At 47.3% G+C, this 23,926-nt stretch overlaps 2 long non-coding RNA genes across 3 annotated transcripts in view; both read left to right on the top strand.

The window, feature by feature from the left end:
• The window catches only part of LOC135312417 (uncharacterized), a 98,406-nt gene that overhangs the window by 67,227 nt on the left and 7,253 nt on the right, over positions 1-23,926 (top strand). For both annotated transcript variants that reach the window (XR_010371920.1, XR_010371921.1), the window contains 2 exons: positions 16,178-16,532; positions 22,912-23,109. This is a non-coding gene — a long non-coding RNA (uncharacterized LOC135312417). The remainder of the gene's footprint in view (positions 1-16,177; positions 16,533-22,911; positions 23,110-23,926) is intronic.
• On the top strand, positions 2,627-6,568 carry LOC135312419 (uncharacterized). Its single transcript, XR_010371922.1, has 2 exons — positions 2,627-3,488; positions 4,809-6,568. It is a non-coding gene; the product is annotated as an uncharacterized LOC135312419 (long non-coding RNA).

Here is a 23,926-nt window from a genome sequence, read left to right on the forward strand (position 1 = left end):
GGTGTTGTGAAAGTGAATGCGTGTGTGCTTTCACTCAGAGCACCGTCACAAAATGAGAAGTTTCCTTAGTGCTGTGGGCAGATGTGACCCAGCTGTGGAGCTGGGACCGTGTTACATGAAGTAGTTCCTGTATTCAAACAACCAGTCTGGTCTGGGGGAAGGGAGAAATCATTTTCCTATTAAATCTGTTCCTGCCTAGTGTATTTCAGATATTTAGCACTCAGATTTATTCTCTTCTTGTGGTATAGACAGATATTGAGAAAAAATAGAGGTGTGTGGCAACTGGATACCACCCTTTGCTTAAATTTCTCAGAGTATATTTCAAAGGTGAGAAAATGTTCCTTTCCCCAGTTCTCACAAATGTAAGGGGTATAAAGCCAGGACAGGGGTGCTGCAGGTGGCTGAAGACAGTGATAGATGTGGGAACAGGGTCCCCGCGTTCTCTGTTTCCAGGGGCGAACCAAGCTCAGAAGAGCAGATGAGGGCTGACAGACGGGCTGGCGACAGCGCTGTAATCGCGGGCTCTCAGCTTGCTCCCCTGCGAGGTGTGAGCGTCCTGTTCTGTGCCACAGGAAGCTTTGGAAAGGGCACCAAAGCACATTGCATTATGAGAAGATATCATAAATACCTCTGTAGTGGAAGCATAGCTCTTGCTTAGAGCCCTCTGAATTAGCAGAGGGTTTGTTGCTCGCTACATTGGGTTTTTACTTCTTTTTAGCGTTTCAGGTTGTCAATAAAGCGCTTAAGTACATACACATATGCTGACTGTGGGGAACTATAGGTGTTAAACCAAAGAGGACCATGAAATACCCTGGGTTTGACTTCCTCCCCATTAGGGGCCTCTAAGCTTCATCCAGCTACTCACGGACTGATTTCAGTAACTTCTGCTTGGCTGATGCAAGCTGGATCCCAGTTCGAGGACGCCAAAGATGCAGGAGTCACCGTTTCCCTTGGTAGTTTATTCCACGAGTTTGTGTCTCTTACTGGAGGGGCTAGGGATGAGCCTGGTAAGAGGAAGAACTGAAAATAAGGGTCGTTTATACCTTTGAACCGCGTAGCCTTATGTTTGGCCATTCAGTCTGGAGGTTTGCCAGCTGCTTGTTTATCCCAGGGAAGTGATTTCTATATTCTTGATGTTTGTCCTTTATCTTGACTTCCTCGTTCTAAGCAAGCTGAGCCGCTTCATTCTCCCACTGTAACCCATTTTCTCTGGCTGATGGAACAATCTTCTGTCTCCTTTCTACCTCTTTTTCAATTTTCAAATATCACTTTAAAAACTTAGATAACAGATTTGTCTGCAGTATTCCAGCACTGGTCTTGCCAGTCTCACATACTCTGATAAAACTGTTAATCTGCTCACTCCTCCGCTGTTCAGATACTCCTCTGTTCTTGTACAGGGACACGAACCATGATAACGAAAGCAAAAATGCCTTTTTTTTTTTTTTCCTGAGTTCCAGATATAGCGAATTGTTTGGGATTATGGGGTGTGGATTTCTCAGAGTAGAAAATGAAAATATACTACACAGGTAAAGAAAACAAGAGCCTGAAAATGGCAAACTGTTCTAGACTAGCTCTGAGAATAGCTCATTTCCCCCATCCCTAAACCTATTCTTCGGCTAGTCGTTCGCTGGAGGACTCGTAGTATGCTTCTCTCAGCAATGGCTCCGTTAAGGAGGACGAAGTGAAGTTTGGATAAAACACAGGCTGCCCCCGTTGCAGCTCATGCTCTCTGTGTCTGCACCTCCGCTGGGATTTGTACCCCGGTGCGAACCACTGCACAGCTGTCGGTTGTTCCGGCTACCCCGCCTTTCATCCTCTCGCTGATCTGTAGAGATCATGGGTGGAGCTTTTCTTTTCACTTGGAGGAGATGTTGAGCCATGAATGTGTCTGTATTGCTGATTTTATGATGACTTCACATGAAACTAAAGCCTATTATTTTATCACACTGACAGTTATCCAGCTGTATTACTTTTCTGAGTGTGAATAACAAGGACTCCGGTTTAGGATTAGAAAAAACAACTATAAGCAAATGTTTGAAGACATATTTTCAAAAAGCTGGCTTTCTTCAGTCTGAAAACGAGACTGGCCAAACTGATACTGATCAGCCAGATTTCCAGTAGAAATTTTGGAAAACCCTTAAGACCCTGGCAACTTCTTCGAGGTGCTCAAAGAGAAGTAGAGCTCTTCTGAAGATCTAGCCAATAAACCCCCGAGCCAACAAAGCAGAGGATTTCATAACTTAAAAGTGGGGTAGAACAAAGCTGATTATTAAAAAACATCAGAACAAGGCAAAATTCTAGGGTCTAAAATTGAGTGCATACCCAGTTATAACTGTGCACCTTTATAACAGGGCAGTGGATTTTTTATAACAGGCCAGTGGACCATCCCTCCTCCCGCTGCAGTTAATGCAAAAGATTCCAGGGAAAAGCAGGATTGGAATCCCTTTAATTACCCATTTATAAATATATTTTTTAAAAAATATATATATTTTAAAATGGTTGTCAAGGCTGGGCAAAACACAGTTGCAATAAAAGTCAGATAGATCACAGAGTTCTAGCCATCTTTTCTTGTCCCCCGATTTTCCTGATTCTTTGTGGACTCCCTAGCTCTTATTTCTCTAGAGCACGAGAATGAGGGCCAGGAGCCAAACAGGCTATTATTTATTACAATCTGTAGTGGGAGTGATGGCAGCTGTTGATGGTAGTTTTTCATTAACAGTTAAGTAAAGCCAATAAATGTTGTAATGCACTGCGCAATGGCAGATGGTGAGCAACAGAACGAGTTTCTACCTCAACCAGTGCTCCATTTTCATCTCCACTTTGAAATACCATCTAAATAGAAAAGAGTTTTAAAAGAGACCACCTGTTCAGCTACGTTATTCCCACATAACTTTTATGCGTCTGGAAGTGTATCCAAATACAAACTGCTAGGATAAAACAGGCTGCTTGCGACCAAAAGGAGGAGAAAAAAACCCTTTCCGCTGACAATTTGGCTCCCACCTACAATGCAGTTTCTAGCCTATCTTATGCTCTTCTTCTTCGCAGAACTGAGTGGTTGCCTAGGCCTGGAATAAATCAGCAGCCCATGCTGAACCTCAAACTTCTACAGCTTTCTTTTCCAGAAACTGTACCATAGGTTGGGGCAGAAATGCTCTTTCCACACTGTTCCTTATGTCCCACTTGGCATTTTGCTTGAGAACTTACTCATGTTCCCGGTGAGTTAGCTTTACGCTCAGATTTTATCATAGGCAAAAGGTGGCCTCAGGCAGAGAAGCCTATGCCTGGCTGAAGTGGAATGATCTAAAGGAGAAAAGCAATATTTGGTTCTTGAATTTCAGCAATATCAGTCTCTAGGAAAACTTCTCTTTTTCCACCAGCATCCGTTTCTACAAGATCTATGATTACTGGCAGAACGTTCTTGCGGGTACCAGCAACTGCATGACTTTGGATACTCATGCTGATTATAGCACAGGATCTGGAGAGATGTTGTAAGTGGTTTCCAGGCATTTTGTAGTGTCTTGCATATCTAATGATGGTAATGCACTTCCAGCATTGTCATTTTTATATTGCGAGAAGACTATAAATAATGGATTGGACAAGGGTACTAAACCTTTAAGTAGTTGCCGAGTCTGCTAGTGGTCCCTGCTGTATTCTGAGTCAGGAGCTAGTGAAAACAGCAGGGCACATGTAGGCCTTCCCTGCCGGTAAATAGGTTATTTGATGCCTGAAGCATCAGTGCAGTTTCTGCATGTTATTGCTGTTATATAGCGCGAATGATGCTGCACCATGTTTCCAAGTGAATGCACAAACTTCATGAGTCACAGCTATGCTCTGAAGGGAGGGACAGAAACTCATTTTGGGTTTATCTGTACTGCAACACCTGGAAAGTTAAAGCGAAACAATCAAAAATATAAAGTCACAGAATTCACAGAATCCCAGGCTGGAAGGGACCTCAGAGACCATCTAGCCCAACCTTTCTGGGAAGAGCCCAGCCTAGACAAGACGGCCCAGCGCCCTGTCCAGCCGACTCTTGAAGGTGCCCAACGTGGCCGAGCCAACCCCTTCCCTGGGGAGATTATTCCAGTGGTGACTGTCCTCACTGTGAAAAATGTCCCCCTCGTGTCCGGTCAGAGTCTGGTAAATCGATATGCTGATGCCCATAGGAAAAAGTAACCTAGTGCTGAAAAGCAAGTCAGATTACTGTGGTTTAATTGATGTGGTCCAAGAAAGCTGCTACTCTAAGAGTGCCTGGTAACAGCAGGCGTGTTTCCCATGTCCCAGCTACTTCATTGCTGTTGTTTGGTGAAATCACAGCGTTTATAGAAACACCACTACAAACAGCGATCCAACCCAGAGGCACTGCATAGACTCTCCGCAATACGCCAGCCATCTCTCGGCAGGATCCCTAGTGCAAAAGGTGCAGTGAGATATAGGATGCTGCAACTGGCATTCTGCCTTGAGCACTAAACCAAAAATGCTCTGCTCTCCCGCAGGCTCGGGCTGCAGCAGAAATGGAGAACAGCTGCTTGTAACGAAGGTAGTGTACGAGCTGGAAACGTATGCGCCTCTGTATCGTGTGCCGCGGCTCCATCCAGCCACCGGGAGGGGGGATTTGTGAGCTTTGCTCACTTGTAGCTCTTTGCAAACCCTGATTTCCACCCTTCAACCATTAGACGTGAATTGTGGCACTTTGTATATCTAAGACATGGGAGTTTTCCATGGCTGTTAAGGAAAAAAAATCATTAAAAAAAAAGTGCGATTATGACATTTTAAAGTCTAACCAATGAAAACAAAACTTTTCTCATTAGGTGAGCCTGTGGAAGCCCTTGTGAGCACTGCTTGGACCTGCACAATCTACAGAGGACACATTGATCCCATTGTGACTCCTTAGGTACAGATCGTAAATGTCTGAGGAAAACATGCAGAGCCAACACCTTATTTTTGCAAGACGCTGAGGTCTGTTACGAAGTGAAGGGACATCAGTGTCACAGAACTGTTATTATTGCTCCCAGCTGATGAAATCCTCTTTATCACCAGCATTCTTTACACACTTATTTTCACAAAAAAAAGAACGTAAACTGTACTTATTCGTTGTTTTCTACGAGGAAAGTCAATGAGAAAACAGAAGAGTTTCCTGTGGGGGAGACTGCAATGAATATTTTTTCTCCCAAGTGGCTGCAGCGACCATGAGAGCAGAATGGTGCCTGCCTTTGCATGTAATTACAAACAAAATGCCTGCAGTCTCGTATCAAAAGGCACCTCACACAGATGCTTAGAACATCTCTTTTGGGAGCTACCTATGCTGCATGGGCAAATGGTTATGAGCATCTGCACTCAGGAGACCTGTAACCGCAGCCCGGGACACTGCGGGGGTGGTTCTGGTCCGCAGCACTCTGACCTAGGCTGGAGATCAGCCCCAGGCTGCAGCAGGAGGCCCCTGCCTTTGAGTCAGGTCTAGACTTGTCGCTGTTTTAAAATTTAAGAAACGCTGACAGTTCTATCAATTTCCCATAGAATTACATGTTCACTTCCTATCTAAAAATCTCCTTGCGACTGGCATCGGTGGAATGGATCTTAAGGAATGATTACCGGCCTCTGAGGCGGCATTGCTTCCTTCTCCTGTGGAGCTCGTGGTCTCCTCCCCACTGGGAACTTCTCAGTTAAATCTGGAAATCAGCACCAGAACCCCTGGTCTGTGCTGGGACGCTCAGCGGGTTTAGGAGCCCTCCCCAGCCTCCAGCCCGGCAGGAGCAGCCCACCTCCGGGCAGGCGGGTGAAGCCGGTGGGTGCGAAGGTCTCTCCTGACGGTGTGGAAGGAGACGTGCTGCTCCGAGCCCCAGGCAGAGCTCTCGCCTTTACAAAGTGCCCCGGCGCAATTCCTCTTCGGTGGCTTTTGACCGGGCTTGGCGTGATGGGGGGAAGGGGAAGGGGCTGTCTTGCTTTTTGTTTCCTCAGCTGGGACTTCCAGCGTGTCGTTTTCTTCTGTACGTCTTAACTCTCCAATCAGGGGCAATTATGATAGCTCAATATGTAAATATTAAAGACAATTGCAGAGCTTTAATTAAAGCCAACTTTGTTTCTTTTCCCCCTCACCCACACACTCCTCTCGATTTAGTCAGGAACACAATAAACTTAATCAGCTGCCCCAAATTATGCATGCATTAGCCCGTGAGATTCAGCAAGGCCAGGCTTCTCAAGGACAAAGGAATACACTGAGCTCCAGCATCTCACTTTGTTTTCTCCAGCCATCTTTTGTGGTGTGTCATGGGAAAAATTCTAATGAGTCTCTCCGTGCTGCTGGAGAAATTCCTGTCGGGCTCAAGCCAGTCGCTGCCTCTGCTCTTTATTTTCCAGATAGGAATTTTCTGTTGGCACTGTCCTCTTGCGAAGAAGGAAAGTTGCGTCAGGATAGACTGGACTGGCACTAGCAGATCATAATCTATAACAGTTTTGCTTTTCTGGAGTTGATTTTCCTCCCTTCTCACACAATTTTAAGGTTTTTTTTGGCACTGCGGCGCACTGATGAACACATGTTGGTTTGCATCTATAAAATCGTGCATGGATTTGATTGTGCTTGTCACGTATTTTTTTTTTTGTTTTTAAATCTGCTGTAGAGCAGAGAATGTGATACAAAGCCTTCAGCTTCTAGGGAAATTCCTGGCACAATGGCGATTCAGAAGAATTCGCTAACCCTCCCTCCCTGTAAATCTTCCAGCTAGCAAAAGCGCTTAAATTAACGAAGCTTCAGGAGGGAGGATCGCGCTGTCCTTCTGACTCATCTTTAGGAGGGGAGGTGGCAGGCCGACCCATCTTTTTTCGACTTTTTTTGCCCTATCTCTCTGCTGTGGCTTTACAAACAAAATAACGTTCATCTCTAGGCCTGGGTTGTTCCCGCTGCGACGCGCGCGGCTCTGCTTTGTGCTCCCTGACCGTTTCAGCCGCTTCAGATCCGCTTCTGCGGCTCCGTCCGAACGAGCCGCTTCCCGATGCCAGGGGGCCGAGCCGGCGGCGTGCCCGCAGGCGTGGGGAGCCGGCGGAGCGCGGAGGGGACGAGGAGAGCGGGCACCCGGGGGACACGGCCGTGCTGTCCCGCTGGGGCAGCGGCGCAGCTGCCGGAGCCGCCTGGAAGCACGAGCCGCCGCTTCAGACTCTGTGCGTACGTCCCCATCACCTGGGGCACGCGCTGCGTGCTAGTGGCACGACGTGGCCTTGGCCAAGCGCTTGTGGGTGCTCCTGTTTGCTCGTGGGCGCAGTAATAACTTGCTGCTCTTTGTATTAGGTAAACCTCCCCCCCCCCCCCCCGGAAAATGCAGCCTTCTGGAAACATTTGTGCTTATTTATGTCAGCGCCGCGTTCTCGATTTAAGGAGGCAAAACAAAACCGGCAGATTCCCCCGGTCTCTGGCCGGCTGGCTTGCCGGCGTGCCGCGCGTGGTTTAGCGGCAGGCAGGCTCAGTGCCTGCCCAGGGTGGGGAAGCACCGAGAGGAAACGAGGGTGTAATCTGAAGCACGACCCCATCCCATCCACCAAGCCGGCACCCACGCTTAATTTCTCCAGATCAAAGACATACCTAAATCGAAGCCGTTTGCCATGATAGGAACGAAATCTATGCCGTTTCACACCTTTCCTGAGACGTTATCCACCGTTTCTTAGGCAATAAATCCCTTGGATTCGGTTTGACCTCTGTGTGCTGCTGCGCGAAGCCGCTCCTCTGGCACAGCCCCCCGCCCACGGACGAGGCAGGTGGGAACGTGCTTCCTCTGAGGCGCTGGGACCCGTCCCAGAGCTGGACCCGTGCAAGGGACCACGCCGAGCAGGGAGCCCGGCTCCGGAGCAGCTCAGGGGAGAATGGGAAAAAAAATTGTCTTTCTTTGCCATCCCTGCAGGTCTGTCCGTGCCCACCAAGGTGAATTCAGCGGGCTTCCCCGGGCAAAGCCGGGACTTTGTTACCCTACTTCTATTGTCTCCTACTCAGGTTTTGTTTTCCCTGCCAGGAAGGTGTTAATTTTAGTGTAGATTAGCCCACTTTAGCTTCCCAAGGTCAGTTAGGTGCCGGGTGTGTCCCACTAGCTTGGGGCACCGGTGCTTACTTTGTTTACCTACCTAAGGAAAAAAAATATCTACAGGTGCCTGGGTCCAGTAGGGATTTTAGGTGACATAGATGTGGCTTACTGGGTATTTCCTGCTAACACTACATTTTTTTCTAGAGAAGACACGATCTTACATTTTTAACTGCCCCAACTGTGCAAGAATATACTACAAATATACTAATTACTGACAGCCAGCGGATTTATTCCTTTGGCTGTGGGGTAGGGAATTTTGCCTGTGCCTTAAGTCCCAATTTTCTGAGCCCGTAAAATCTCTGTTCATTTGGATACACGGTCCCCTTCCTTTGCTCTAATATAGCCGGGTGTATTACACTGCTCAGCAGAAAATGCTGGTAAATGAGAACAAGCGGTGAAATGAATTTTCAATCAGAAGAAAGCTGTAGTATTAAAATCAGTGAGACTAAGACGATTTTAAACATATGGTGAGTAGGAAATTTTGTATTAATATACCTGATAAGTGACTTTCTTCTTCTTAAGCCTAGAACAAATAAGAATGTAACAGCTACTAAGTCTTTTCGCAGCCTCATCGCCAGGTTTTAAGGATATGCCATTCAGCATTTACATTTCATCTTCTATTTCAGCGGAAAGGTACCCTTTGGTCTGGCTGGCTCTCGTCTTTTTATTGAGCAATCTTCCGAATTCAGTTGTAAAGAAGAGAGAGAAAGTCTTGCTCAATAATAAAGCTGCAAACATTCTGCCTTTCAGACCTTGGCAGCGCCTGCGCGCTTGTTGTGTAATGTATTAAACCGTTATTTGTTTGGGGTTTTAATGCTCAGCTCTCACTAACAGGACTAATGCAATGAAAACCCAAAGGATTTGACTTTGTTGTGATAAACTAAAGCCTCCACCGAAGGAAATGAAATGCATTTCCTGAATCTCTGGACAAAAGTTACCACAATAGCTTTGGTGCAGTTTTGTTAAAGAGGCTTATCGAAATAACGCAATAGCGAATTGCCCAGTGCAGTGCTGCACAGCTCGGGGTGAAAGGTCTTCTGCATGCTGCTGAATAGCCAGGCTGTTGAGCAGGTCTTCAATATGCCAGGTGAAGGTGATAGGAAGCAGCTCCCTCCTAGGGAGAATGCAACAGCACTGCAGGTGTGAAGGGAGACCCGTGGTCTGAGCACAGAGGGCTATAGAGGAGGCAAGGAACGTTCTTTTGTGTGCATAGGAAAGGAAGAAAGAGAACAAGCTGGTGTGTGACAGCTGAATCCCCCAAACCAATTCAGAGGAAGGACAAAGACAGTTTAGAAAAAAAAAAAATCCAGGTAAATGCCAGGCCTGCCACACGTGGTGTTACGCAGAGGGCCGCTGAGTAGCAAGCAATAAGGTGTATATGCGGTCAATATTGGCTCTGATATATGGTTTATGAAATGAGATAACAATGACAGAACGTTGTAACTTGCAGAAAAGCTCTCCTGGGCGGAAGGAATAGGGTAGCAGAAAGAGCATAAGAGCTGTGTAACGTTATTACCGTGATCACAAGGTGTAGGCTAGCTGGGGAGGGAAGAGAGGAAAGAGAAAAGAAACCTGTTTGAAGCATTCAGGTAGTTCTTGTTAGGTCCTAACGCCAAGCCATTAAGAAACTAGGGCAAGATGCCCATTTCTTCATCAAAGCACTTCCCCTTCCTGCAGCGCACTGGTGAGAAATCTGTGTTACGTTAGTGGCACTGCCGGGGAGACAGGGAATCGTCTCGCTTTTGCATTTTCATAAAGAAGAAGGTAGGAGATGAGTCATTAGGACCTTGTCTGGTATAAGTCCTAGCGTCCTATTTCTGCTGGGGGAAAAAAGATCAGAAAAAGGGGCAAAGGGAAGAGAAGAAAAGAACTCTGCTTCAGGGAGGAAAGAAGTGTGGCTTGGAGGTTACATCAGATGCTGGGCTCTGCGACTTCAAGGCAGTAGAAGAGATGGGCCGGCTAGGAGCCAGGTAAGACAACTTGAGCAAAAGGCACATTTCTATTGAGCCCATAGTTGGGTTTTGCCAAAACTTCATCAAAATCCAGCTGTCTCTGCAGAACATACTGGTTTTGGAGAATTAGCAAATTTTAACTGCTCCATGTTCCCCAGCTCCCACACCCCTGCTTGCAGTTAGGTTTTAAACTAAAACCTCTCCCAAATGATCTGATGCTACATCTGGACTCTTCCCCTATCGGGACTGCAAAAACAACTCCATCACCTTCACTCTAGGTTGATAGAATAGTATCGTGCCATCAGCCATGGTGAAGCACAGCCTGGAGAGCCTCCCTTTTCAACGAGCATGAACTTGGAGCTCCGGATCCAGGCGGCCTTTACGCTAAAGACTTTCTGGTCCTTTTGGACTGCTCATGTACATGGACTAACAAAATCCCCAGTGACCTGATGTAGAGTTTCAACTTCTCACTACTTTTAGGCTTCTCTGTCTCTGAGCTGTAAATGCAACTCATCATGGTCTCAGATGCGTTGGGAGCAGAAGTAACGCTTGCAGGTCTTGGGTTAGTTTTCTTAATGGCCTGTTGCACTTATACATTGTGGGAAGGAAGTTTGAGTTCTTTGGCTTCCTCCTTAGGCCACAAACCCCCTTCTTTTCTTCCTCTATTCCTTCATTTGTCAGTGACATAAGATCTAGGACTAAAATAGGAGACCTGGGCACCAGATATACTGCCTGGCTCTGACCTGCTTCTATATGCTCTCTGTGGATGGGATACGACGGTACCAACACGTGGTCCACTTGCAGTTAGTTGGACCTAGGAGAAGAACCTAAGGACCAATGGCTTTCAGACTTGAAAGCGTATGCCTGGATGACAGCAGGTGGAGATGAAGGTTTCTACAGGGAAGTAACCAATTTGAGCCCTCAAATATGTTTATATTTTATATATGTTTATATAAATATGTTTATACGTATAAAAAACATGCTATACATATATAAGTATGGTTATATTTTATATATTTCAAATATAAATGTTCTTTGTAAAGGTAAAAGCCTGAAATATACTTGTCGGAAACAAAGAACCGAGCACTGAGATCAGCTGTCTTTACGCTTTGATCCGGTTTCCATTGGGGAACTACAGCTACAGGCCTGAAGGCCGCAAAGGGTGCCTTTCCGTATCCAGAGAGTTTCGTTGTTGGCTAAGCTTTGTGGATTTCTGGCTCACACGTATGGTATATGTATGCTGGGTAACTTAGCTGAACAGTTGGCTCATCAATATTTACGTCGGAGACCTTTATAAATAACCCATCAGATTTCCACGCACACGTTTGCTAAACTTACAGTTATGACATCCGCCGCGAGCCCCACGAGCTTGCCTTTGGCAACGATCGGCGGAGGCAAGTTTCGGCACTGCTCGGAAGAAAAAAGACCCCAACAACCTTTACTGGCATTTACGTCTGTAAAATCTGCCGTCGGAATTACGCCGCTGTGCCGCTGCTGTGCTGCGTCGTTTTCCAGTGTCGTTTGGCTGTTTGGGGTAAATGAAAATGAACTAGACAATGAAAAGGCTCCCTGGGTTTTAAAGTTGTCAGTAAAAATGAGAAAATTACCTTTCGTTATCACAGAATATCCCAAACCAATACATGAGTTGCTTATCATCGTAGAGAATAACATATTGAATTTATTTTATGATTTTACATAAGTTGATAAGGAGCTCTTCTTTCCCAAATGATTCGCAAGTGATTGCGATCTGTTAATATGACTCTCTTTTTTTCCTTAATGGGAATTGTTAATCCAAGGCCGCGAGGCTTCCTTTGGAAGAAGGGCTGCAAAGGGCGTCACGGGCGCGAAGCTGGAGTGCGTGGTTTGAAGGCGGGCGGCATCCCGCTGCCCAGAACTGAGCCTTGCTCCTTGGACCTTCTTTTCAGTGATGCTGAGGTGAAACGCGCGCGTGTGTGTGTGTGTGTGTGTGGTGTAACATCTTTGCTGTCTCTCCGTCCCGGGGTTGAAACCCACGTCCTAATTCTTGGTGACTGCAGTAGCACCTCCTGCTGTGCGCAAAGCTGATCAACCTTGCCTGCCCTTGCTGCTGACTTCTATTTACAGCCTGCTGAGGAGCTCCGACACTGCGGAAACGGGGTGGAGGGAGGGGAAAGAAGGGCAGAGGTCCCGGGGAGAGACCCTAACCCAGGGGGACCCATCTCTCTAGGCTCGCTCTCCGCTGATGGAGAGAAGGGGGTCTTTTTTCTGGGTACTCCTCTGAAAACCTAACTTCAGGCTCTGAGGAGCACGCCCTGCGGGAGGCTGTTGGAAGGGGAGCGTGCCTGGCTGGGTCACGGGCTTGGCGAGCACGTCTCAGCTCCTGAACCTTCACACTGACTGTTGTGCCTTGGTTTTTGTAAGCACCCCAACAAGACAGGGTTTTAGAGAGGGATTGAAACTCTATAGGTGTTCGTAGGGAACTCCTCACAGGCGATAACCTGAAGAGGCGAGAGAAACGCTGTCTCAGGATATCGGCTTCCTCCCGCCGCGTCCCCGTGGCCCGCGGAACGGGGGCACATCGCGTCTGTGTCACGTGAAGCCAAGGCAGCCTCGTGCCCTGCCATGGGGAAGGGGCTTGTGGTTTGGGAGACAGCGGAATGGAGCCTCCTGACAGGCAGGGTCCTCGGGAAGGGGGGAACTGTCTCAATGAGGTCTTTGATGAAGTGCGAATAATGATAACTTTGACATTTTAAGGAACTCTTCTCGCCCCTGGCAGGATTTCTGCTGACAGCAGAGCCACTTCTCGGAGCAGGTACGGTAAACAACAAACACGGTTAGCTTGTTCGGTGCCGTGTGTCTCACCGAGGACTTCTCCCTTCGGAGGGGAGGATCATAGGCAGCTGCTGTGCGCCATGGCAGGTAATACTCGGTATCACGGGCAAAAAACAAACTTTCAGCTGAAGTAGCTTTGATCACTGCTGATCGCTGTGATGTTAAATGCTGCTCGCCCTAGATAGGGAGCAGCCAACCTTCCAGAGCCTGACAGGCAAGATAATCAAATGTGTAAAGTCAGGGAATCACGGGGTTTATGAACTACTCGAGTTAGCCTTTGGCAGGGATTTTTAGCGTACAAACTAATATTGATATAGATGTAGCACCCAATATATCTGACTTAGTCTTTCACCAATTTAATAAACATCCAAACGTGCATTTTAGTACGGTATATTTGCTTTTCTTAGTAGCATAGCTATGGCTTTTTATTAAAAATAGTTCTAACGATAATTACAGAATTTTGCACAGAAGCAAACCAGTTCTGGCCTCGATGGCTGTATCTCCACCAGCAAATAAAGAAGGCCAGGGCTCCTCCTCCAGCCCTGACAGCAACTGGCACAGCTTGCAATCATATGGGTAAGCCGTCTTCCCCCCAAAACGAAGTAACCTCATCAATGCTGCCTGTCGTGAGAGACCCCCAGCACCAAAACATGCCCTGGCACTGCCTGGGAACAGCTGGCGCGGTCCAAAACTGTGCCCGTCAGCACACCAACAGTTAAATAGTGCAGATGCTCAGGTGCCAGTGATTGGACCCATGCCCTGGCCCGTTCCAGTTTGCTGCTGCAGTTGGAACCGCTGTGACATATAGTGCTGTTTATGTCCTGCGGTGATTTTCCAGAGCGGTGGCTCACGTTATGCTGTTGCACACACAAAGATTTGCAAAATGCAGCGCTGTTTTGTTGTGGGACCGTGGTAAATAAAAGAGCCCATGGAAAGTTACACTCCCTTGGCTAGCCCTGGAAAAATAGAGCCGTCTCCTCTCTTGCTTTTGCCAGCTGGTCCCCAGGCCCTGCAGAGGGCCGAGCCCCATCCATCAGCTGGACGGCAGGTCTCCGCACGGCACGGTAACTGTCAGTCCCTGCTTTTCCTCCTCTGCCTCACAGAGCCCGGTTGCCTGTCCTGAGGGACGCGGCAGCTCCCTGGTGCTTCGGTTGCTCCTTCCCCCTTGCCAGGCTCGCCCGGCGCGGGCGCCGCGTGCCATCAGCGCGCAGCGGTGCCCCTGCCCTGCACAGCCCAGTCCCCCCACCAGCAGGTCGCAGCGTGGCCTGGCGGGCTGGGCGGGCAGACACAGAAGAAGGACGCAGGCAGCATCCAAAGAACCGCAGGCAGCTTGGGAGATATATTTTTGCCAGGTTGCTCTTTTAGCCTGGCTCGCATCTGCGCTTTGAATGTTGTATAATGTGAAGTGGGGTGTGGAGAGCCAAAAAGCAGCAAGCTGTCTGCCTGCGGAGGCCTTTCTCTTGCTGTGTTTATCTAACCTGACCATTGCCTCCGTGCAAATGACTTTCACGTTTTATAGAAACCGCCTAGTAAGGTCTGAGGAGCAGCTCAGGGATTTTCTAAGGGACTGCAGCAGGATTAGCCGTTCGCTCCAGTGGCGCCCATTGCAGGGGGTGAGACCCTCGGCAGGCCTCCCTGGATGGCGTTGCAGCGGGTGCTGTCCGAGTGCCCCCCATGGCAAAAGCGTCCAAGAGACTGAAGGGTGAGTCCAGCAACGCGTGAAAAACAAACCGCTCTTGTAGAAGCTGCAGTGCAACTCGGCGGCTTCGTGCCACGGGTGAGGATGTGATTTCGAGGGCTGTTTGGGCAGGTTCAGGGTAGGTTCTCTGCCAGCCTGAGTCTGTATCTCTCTAATGGGATGGGGAGAAATGGCGCTTTTGCTTTCGATCAAGTTACTGAACTCTCGTCCTGTGCTGGCTGGAGCAGATGAGGGGGTACAGATCTAGCCTTGCACCTGTCTCTTCTGGTTGCTGTACAAATATTGCAGCGCGTTGTATGAGAAATGTGTAACTCCGAGACCCAGATACAGCAGGATTTGCCATTTCGTTTCTTTTCAAAGGGCTATTAATAGTAAATCAAACATCAATTTAACATAAATGGAGTGTGGGTGCCAGCTCTCCCTTTATAGCACTGCATATGCACGTCTTCAGTCAGCTTGATTACTGCAATGGTAGCACTGAAGCTTGAAAGAAAGCCTCCACCAGCATTTTGAAGGTGGAAAATCCTGTAGAACCTTGATTTTTGCTGAGCTATTTGGAGTTCACAGGAGACTTGAATTCAGTGGAAAACAGAAAACCTTTCTGTTGTCCACTGAGACTCGATTGTTTGATAGCAAAAGTAAGCTTGGCAAAGAACCGGGGAAGTGAGAAATTCCAGTTAAAGAGCTTATGCCTGACTGTGGCTTTGTTTTTTGTTTTTTTTTTTTCCTTTTCCAAGAAACAAGAGACCATGTCCTTGTCAGATGACATCAATATATCTTGCTCAGGGCTGATTAGAAGTTTGTTGTGGGAAACCCTGGCTACATTACAGAGCAGAGTAACACAGAGGCTCCTGCTAGACTCCTCCTGACCCGCTGGCACCTCTGTTCTGTACCGAACCACCGCCCCACACAGCCGTTGAAAATACGGTGCCTTCAAGCTGAAGGGATGAAAGTCTGGTGGGTGGAGGAGTGGCAAAACAGGGGAGGCAGCACAAGTTCTTTCAGTGAGATGTTGGATCTCAGGTTCTCAGCACTTTCATAGGCTGCTGATTGCCAAGAACGGTCGTGGGTCTGGATCACTTCTCCTTTCCGTACTAACTAAAGCTGTGATGTTGCAAGCTCTTCAGCTTCACTGAAGAACGACCTTCAGGTCACGCTCAGCACTATTTAACTGCTCATAAAACTAGATGCTTTCTTTCAGGTGAAGGAGTCTAGAAGTGATGGTGGTCTGTTTTTAAAAACATTTATTTTTGTTGTACGTGAATCTTAATTAGGGAGTTGTATTTAAGCTATTAAACCTTCAGCTTTTCCCTTCCTTCAAAAACAATAGCACTTATGGGGAAAAGAGCATCCTCTCAGCTGCGTTTTAAGAGCTTTATTTTAATTATAAAAACCTTGAAATGGTGGTGGTAGGAAGCAAGGAACTATGGTCTGATATCAAGATAATGCTGTCACCTTGGAAAGCCTGCAAACCTACATTTCTCCATCCACAAACTGTATTTACTCCAGTAAGGAGGAAATACGTAAGGGAAGAAAAAACCCTACGTGAGAGGGTGTGTATGTGTGTGGATAAAACTGTACATAAGAAAAACTTAGAAAAATCCCTCCAGATAAAATTTTCAGAAGAATTTTTCTTCCTTTTTTCAATACAGGAAGGCACACAGCAACTTCTTGCAACTTTCGCTTGGACATCGACACTTCCACCTCTCTAGACGGAACCGGAGATGAGCTTTGAGTGGCTCCTCGTGTAGGTAACAGTAACACCAGTCGGTTTGGACACCGCAAGTACGGACTTGCGGGAATCACAGGTTACAGTGTGTGCCTCTGACCCTGCAAGACCTGGAGGAGGATGTCTGTCCTGGCTGCACTTTAGGCTAGGGAAGAGAATGTCCATTAGTGGGACAAAACCCACGAATTCCCGCCCGTGTCGTACCCCTTGCCGAGCCAAGCTGCGCACGCGCAGCTCTCATTGTACCTGCACAGCCCTGCACTATTGATCAAGACAAGGTATGTCTCTTTTACACCGTAGCGAACAGCTGGAAAGCTCTTGTCTTCGGTGATGCTAAATACATTCGGGCACCGGAGGAGAACTAGAAGCTGTAGGAGGAAGACCAAGAGTGATACCACTAGATAGGGTGAGCCGTTGGTGGGAGGGAACGGCCAAAGCTGAGGAAGGCGTCACCAGAGATACTATTAGCTGTTGAGGCTTGTGGAGGCATCAAAGGTAAAGGGAGACGAAAATAGAAAACAATTCTCTCTAGCCACTTTGGTAGAGAAAAGGAAAAGGGCAAAAGACTAGTGGTAAATACAGAAGAGGGCAGAAGAAGAAGAGAAACCACATGCGGGAGGGAAGGGAGCGGAATGGACTTTCAAAAAGATCTGACCTATGCTTAAAGAATAGCTCGGAGTGATGAGGCTAGAGCCGGAGGCAGCCTGAGAATGCATTATTGTTCCGGTCTGAACCTTGTTTACAACAGCATCACCTAAAGTTCCGTGAATTTGTGTTAGAGACCTTTGCAAAGGCTCTGTGTTACGTGTTGCCCCTTAACATGTGGGCTTTGAAGAGGTAATTAAGAATGGTTTCCCTGCCTCGTGGAGCTCAGCTGTGCGTCCCCAGTCTGCACACCCATTCCCTGTGGAAGCGCGGCGCAGCTGGTTGTCCGGCCACCTGGAGAGCAAATCCACCTAAAGGCTCAGCCCGGAGAAGAGTTGTCAGCCAGGTTGTTTTCTGATGTCTCAGTGGCCGAGCTGGCTTGTGGCGGTTTAGAGCACTCGTCGCCGTGCGTGGGATAGCATGATTACGCCCCACGCGCCCAGCAAGGCAGGGAAGTCTGGTGGTGAGGATGAGCCCGCTGCTGGGGCGGCACGTGCGGCAGAAGTGGTGGGCAGGCAGCTATGGTGGCATGTGTGCCGTGATTTGCCACGGGGTGTTTTAAGGAGCCGTGATACGTAGCGTACAGTACGGGCTGCAACCACAGAAACATCAAGAAAATGTGAAAAATAGAAAAGTGACAAGTGGGAAAATGTAAGCGGGGATTAATTTATACGTGATTTTCTGAGTGACTTCTTCATCCTTTGAGATTTACTTTAAAAACTGTAGTTTTCTTCTCTGCACTGGGGATAGGGTTGCTTTTATTTGGTAGTATTAATGATATAATTTTACTCCTCAGTTCAAGCAGAATACAGTCCTTTTCCCTAGAACAAGTGTGGTTGTCTCCTCGCTAGATGGATTGTTATTTTGGTTCCATTCAGCTAACGTTACATATACTTCACGGGGTTTTGTTCTCCTTTAACATTCGTGGGGCTGAGATTGGTTTCTTATTTGTATATAATATAAGCTGACAGGAGCCGTGATACAGCAGTATGATTACACAGAATAATTCATATTTTTTTCTCTGCTAGGCAAACAGATGCACTTGGAACGTATGTCTGTGTGCAAGGATGGCTGTCTCTGTTCAGTCCACAGCAAGCCTGAACCGCTGGGGAGTTTGAGGATGTAGAGGGTTCAGGCAGCTGCTCTGGTCATTTTCAGACTCCAGATGTACAGCAGAAAAGTCCCTTTTCTTCCTGTTGAATATATTAAGAATAATATGTTGTTAGAGGAGAGAGCTAGAAATAGGAAAATATTACTTAAAGGAATGAACAAAGGAAGGGGGATGCTGGCTTTCAACCCTGGCTTTGTGGTCTCCTGTGGAAACCAAGGATAAAAATATCTGTATTCTCAGAAAGGGTTGGAGGCATCAGATATTTTATAAAGCTTATTCAGAATAAGTCTAGGCAAAAAAAAAAAACCAAAACAAAAAACCCAAGCCAAACAACCTACAAACGCAAACCAAGAACCAGAAAAAGAAATTTAACTTCTTGGACAGAAAAATGGCCAGATTCAGCGTGACCGAAAGTAGATATTAAAAACTTGTTAAATGATGATGGTCATTGTAGGGGGAGTGGGGGAAGAGAGAGAATTTTAAAATGAAATCTAAATACTTATTTTCCCTGTCTCCATTTTGAAATGGTGCTTTGTTTTGAACTTTGCCTAACCTTGATTTTTCTAAGAGGTGAAGTGAATCACTTCATTTTTTGGTCTAACCGGTCATTTAAAAAGCAGTTATATTCGCATCTCTGTTTGAAACGATGAAATGCAAATGCATCTTTCCCTGTAGGGGTTGTGTGCTCAGGATCCTTCCACAGGGCTCGTCTCACCTCAGTGGAAAAGTGGCCTGTTTAGGCACAGGGAAGACCCTTCCAGTGGTGAGGATTAATACAGCGAGCGCTGGGGGAATGCTGGAACTTGCTGGTTACGTCTGGGACAAGGGCACCCTCTACAGAAATTAAGCTTGGATTTCCCGTATCGGAGTTGTGGGTGCCTTCATTCACAGCCTAACGTGCAACTTCTCTAGTGGCTTGGTAATTATTTCTGGCTGCTCAGTGACCTCATCTCCTCGTTGCTGCCAAATGAAAACCAAAAAGCGCCCAAACTTCTGCTTGTAAAAACCAACGTTGACGCGTTTTCCGTCCAGGCTCCGTAGATGCTCATTCCCTCCTGAACCGTCGCTTCAGAATCTCATAGTTACTGCTGAAAAGGAAATTTGCGGAGCACTTTTTAAATGTTCTTTTCAGGAATACTTCACTTCTCTCAAATGCTGCCTCCACATATTTTAGGCTCAGGCTGTGTGAGGAACTTGAGGTTGAAGTATCGCTGTGCGTTTGGCTGGACTCTAACATAGGCCCTCCTGGGTTTTTCAGAGGTTACAGCAATCGGGAATATGATTCTTTTCTTCTTTTTTCCTCCAAAAAAAAGTGCCGATGCCATCCCTCCTTTGTAGCGTTTGGGAGTGGGGAGGAAGATGCCGTCATTTAGTGTGTGCTCATCCGCTTGCATTCCCTCAGCTAGCGAATCCTGCAAAGCACTAGGACCGCTTGCGGATGCTCCTCGGGCGGGGTGGGAGGGAGGGAAGGAAGGAAAGAGTGAGCAGGGGGAAGACTGGGCTCCTTGGACAGGGTCAAAGACACTCTGCTGCTGATTGCCACGGATTGCCTTTCCCTCAGGGCGCACCACCCACGCCTGGGCTGCGGCTCGCCTTGGCTTCCCCCTGTGGAGGTGTTCGCGCAGGAAGAGCGAGCCCTTTCGGGAAAGCTCTCTGAAGGGCACCAGGAAAGGGGAGCTACCTGATGGGCCACTATAAAGGCAGCCCCATCTCACGGCATGAGATGCCAACGGAAGCTTCATGTCAAGAAGGCATACGTGTGGGCTGTATTATGCCACTTATCCCAGTCGCCGGTGGTGGTTCGTGTAATTGACTTCTGCAGATCCAAGAAGAAAACAGAAAGAAAACTGTGCATGTTGAGCCTCAGCTAGGGATTAGGATTAAATGAAGGTTCAGTGAACGACTTAGCAGTGAATGCTATGGTACTTTGTTGGGAGCGAAATATGGGTGGAACAGGCAAGGGCTGGGCACATTATCATTTCTGGCATAAAGTTAATTGCATTGCTGATACTCTGCAAACTGCTGACGGAGCAGGAGCGGCTTCTTGCTGGACTCTGCCCTTGTTGATGCCAGAGGGGAAAGTCTGGTTCCCACCTCTTTAAAAGCCTTGCTGAGTGAAAGCGATCACTGGCAAATGATTGGGAAAATATGCAGGAGAGACTTCTAAGTGCGTATAGGGGGAGATTCTTCACCAAGTGGATGGTAGAGATACTGCCAGGAGTTAAGCAGGATATTCAAGAGTGTGGGTGAAAGGGGAGGAAGGAAATCATTGGGATGCAGGGAAGCATCCTTCCGATGCCCACACACACTACTGTGGGGCTCAGCTATAGCACCGTCTTCACCACGTTGCACTAGAATTATGGTGAATCCTATTTTGCCGGATTTACCCTTGTGTGCAGCATGGGGTGGCTACCTACAGTGGCTGCCGAGCATGACCCGAGGGAGGTGCGTGCCCAAGCTGTGAACTGGGCAGGGCATTTCCAAGGCCGCTAGTGGGACCGTAGTACCTTATTCTTTCATCAAGACAACTCCGTCTGGTCTCTGAAAATCAGCCATCAAGGATTTGCAGGGTAGCCAAGCCTCTACAGAGCATCACAAGAGCTAAAGAGAGATTTTTACCCCATCTTGTCAATCACCCAGAGAATCAGAAGGCAGCTTTGCTTTCCCTGCTGCTCAGCCATGGATTGACAGAATTTTATTTCAGCTAACGCTGCCTGATTTTGTTATCGTGCCAAGCAACTGAAATATGAACACCTCTGGGCAGCGGAGAGCATAACAAAAGTTCCTGTAGTGGAAAGTGTGATGATCGGTTAAATTATACGGTTACAAAAGCTGGGATTTGAACCTTTCAGTTCCCAAGACCCACTGGCCTCCATGAGTTGAACCAAAGAAGAAATCCCACTGTTCAACAGTAGCCTGACCCGGACCCAGTAACAAGCCTTCACTGCAACAAGCTGGGAAAAAATTATTGTGGGCAATCCGTCTGCCAGGGCTGAAGAGCATGTGCGAAGACCGTGGTGGAAAAGGCAGGCATTGCTTGCAGGTTTCAGGAGAAGCAAGAAGCGGTACACGCGGCTGCGTGCGGCCACACGCGCGGAACACAGGGCAGAGCTGAATGCGCCGAAGAGAGGCCAGTCCGTGGGGGTCTGAACCACCCACACCGAGGCAAAGGGGAAAGCGAGTCACTCAAACTCCTGGGAAATTTGGAGGGATTTGGGCTTGGACCAACACCAACTGCCAAGCTGCCTTGAACTTTGGACTGTTCAGATTCCAACCTGGATCCGAGCTAAGCAGCCCAAGCCCTTTTCTGGCAGAGAGGTCTATTTTGCACGCCGTCTAAAATCGTGTTACCTGATTTAGTGTCTAAGAGAACAGTTCTCTCTCCTTCAAAGTATGTTTTTATGGAGTTAGTTTTATGGGCTGATGTATATGGAAACCATGTTATAAAATATACATCTAGAAATGCCCCGTAGGGTATTAAAGTTTTGTTCTACAGGTACTTCGGCGATGTCAAGGATTAGATCTGTCTCCAGCTCTGCCGAGCACAGAAGTGAAACCTGTTTACAGTCAGGAGTAAAGTGTTTTGGCACAAGGGTTTTACAGAGATCACCTGAGACCAGATATCAAGTGGCAGGTGATAGTCCCATGAGAGAAAACAGTATATCCTCCCTCTCCCCTTAAAAAGCAGAATTAATTACCTGCTTTAAAACACGAATACACACACACACACACAGAAACAATGAGTCCTTTGCGAGCAAGGAAAGAATCAATTTGAGCTGTCAGATGACAAGGTGAGCCTTCTGCATTCCTTTTCAGTTTTAAATCATAGGTTGCGTTTAAAGCAAATTCCTGTGTTCTCCTCTATCTGAGAGTAGCTCTTTGAAGGGTAGAAATTAAGAAGGCCGGTGCAATTTATCCAGCTAATTGCGTACTAATCTGGTGGAGTACAACAGACTTATGGTTTTGGAAGGAGAAGAGAAAGTCTAGAAAAGGGGTGAGATTTACCCTGGATAATGTCATTAAATATACACCCAGGCATCGAATAGGATTTCTTTTTTTCTTTTTTTCTATTTTTTCTATTTTTATTTGAACACGTGAGGAATTTCAGTCATGGAAGAACTGTAGATACCATGACATCTTGCATGTAAGCAATTGAATCTGAACAAGATCAAAACGTCATTGTGTCCATATAGTAGATCCTGAATATCCCTTATTCAGCGCCTTGAAGTGCCATTTATAACCGTACAAAATGAGTATAAAGTACTACTGAGGTAGTGACGGGGGTATTTTTCACCAGCCTCAAAAGGAGTCCCCGTAGAAGATGTCAAGCTCTGCAGAATAAGGCCTGGGGATATTAAGGAGCTTGTCACGCAGCAGGCACTAATACACCGGGAACAGGATTTGTAATGATGAAACACCGTGTTTTAGCTACTAAAAGTGTTTCTTTAGCATCTCCCCATGTTGAGGAAGGTGGGGAGAACCGAGAGGGAGGGGGCTGGTTCCCAGTGCGGGGGGCTGCGTGTGTAAGTGCTGGTGGAGGGTGGTGATGCTGCAGGGGATCTGGCTTTCTGGCGGCTCTGAGGCAATAAAAACAGGTGTATTAGTTTGGCGGGGGCCAGGAAGGTCGTGCCAGGCTCCAGTGTTCACGTGGTCTCTGTAGGAACTTGGGATGGTTCAGATGCAGGGGTCTTGCTTAGGCCCTGTGTAAAGGAGCACTTTAACTCAGAAAGCTGAATCCTACTGCCCAAATTTTGATTAATTTTTGGGTTTAATCTGCTTTTATTGTTCACACCTTCCCCTTGAAAACCGTGGCCCATGTGAACGTGTTGAAACAGAGCACTTATCCGAGTGTGATGATCTTCCTCTCCGACAACCATTTATTGACTTACTTTGAATTACAGAATTGGAAACCAGCTGACTGTGAGGCTACAGGAGTAAACGCTGCATTGCACAATGAAGTGAAAAGCAACTGCGATAAAAAATCCCACCCTGAGCCTTCGCCGAGCGGTGCCTGGGAGCAAGGGCTGGTTTCTGTACAGTGCAGCTGGTGTTCGGCACATCGTGCGGAAGGTCAGCATCCACCGCCCGTTAACCTACAGGTGCTACGTTTTCCTTTTCTTGACCTTGCCTGGGTTTCAAATCTGGATTAATCCCTCCCTCAAGAGAGTAGTACTGCGGCAACAATCACTTAATTTACGCCCACCCACAAGTGACCGCAGGGGAAGTACACAAGGAAAACTTTCTATTGCTTTCGCGGGGGAATAGGAGAAGAGATTATGTTAGGCAAGAAAAGAGAGGGAGAGAATGAGAGATAAGCATGTGGGTTTTTTCCGTACTGGGGTTGGTCTATTCTCCAGGCAACTGCTTCGATAGCCACGGGTATTTGGGTATGTATGGCTGGTAGGGGAAATCAGGGGCTGCGCAAACTTCACTGCACGGAACAAAAAAAGTTTGTCTCACATTTGTGAAGCTTGGTATTTGGCGTTTCACACGCATCTTGCTTGCGGTTTGCACCAGCTGTGGGCAGAAAGAGCGGCGTTTCACCAGACAAACCTCTTGTAGCAGAAGGCAGAACCCCAAACTTCTAGCCATTGCCTTCGCTTCCTTTTGCCCTGACCTGCAAAGCCTCCAAAGGGCACTTTCTGAAAACATATATTTTTGTTCTTTGGAAGCGTTCTTCAGAACGAAATCTTCCAGGTAGCTCTGAAAGTGAAGACAGTGTTTACCAGTATCCTGCACTGCTGAGCTAATGGATTGCTAGATCAGTAAGGGGAAAGATACTCTAAAATACTGGTCTTTCCCTATTTTACAGACAAAGCGCATTAGATGCTACTTGCTGTCTTTCCCAACCATTGGGGTTTTTTTTCCTTTTTTTTTTTTTTTCTTTCTTCTTAATAATAGCTGCTGTAAAAAGTT

Source organism: Phalacrocorax carbo, chromosome 3 (assembly GCF_963921805.1).
Source record: "Phalacrocorax carbo chromosome 3, bPhaCar2.1, whole genome shotgun sequence".
In the NCBI taxonomy this organism is placed as follows: domain Eukaryota; kingdom Metazoa; phylum Chordata; class Aves; order Suliformes; family Phalacrocoracidae; genus Phalacrocorax; species Phalacrocorax carbo.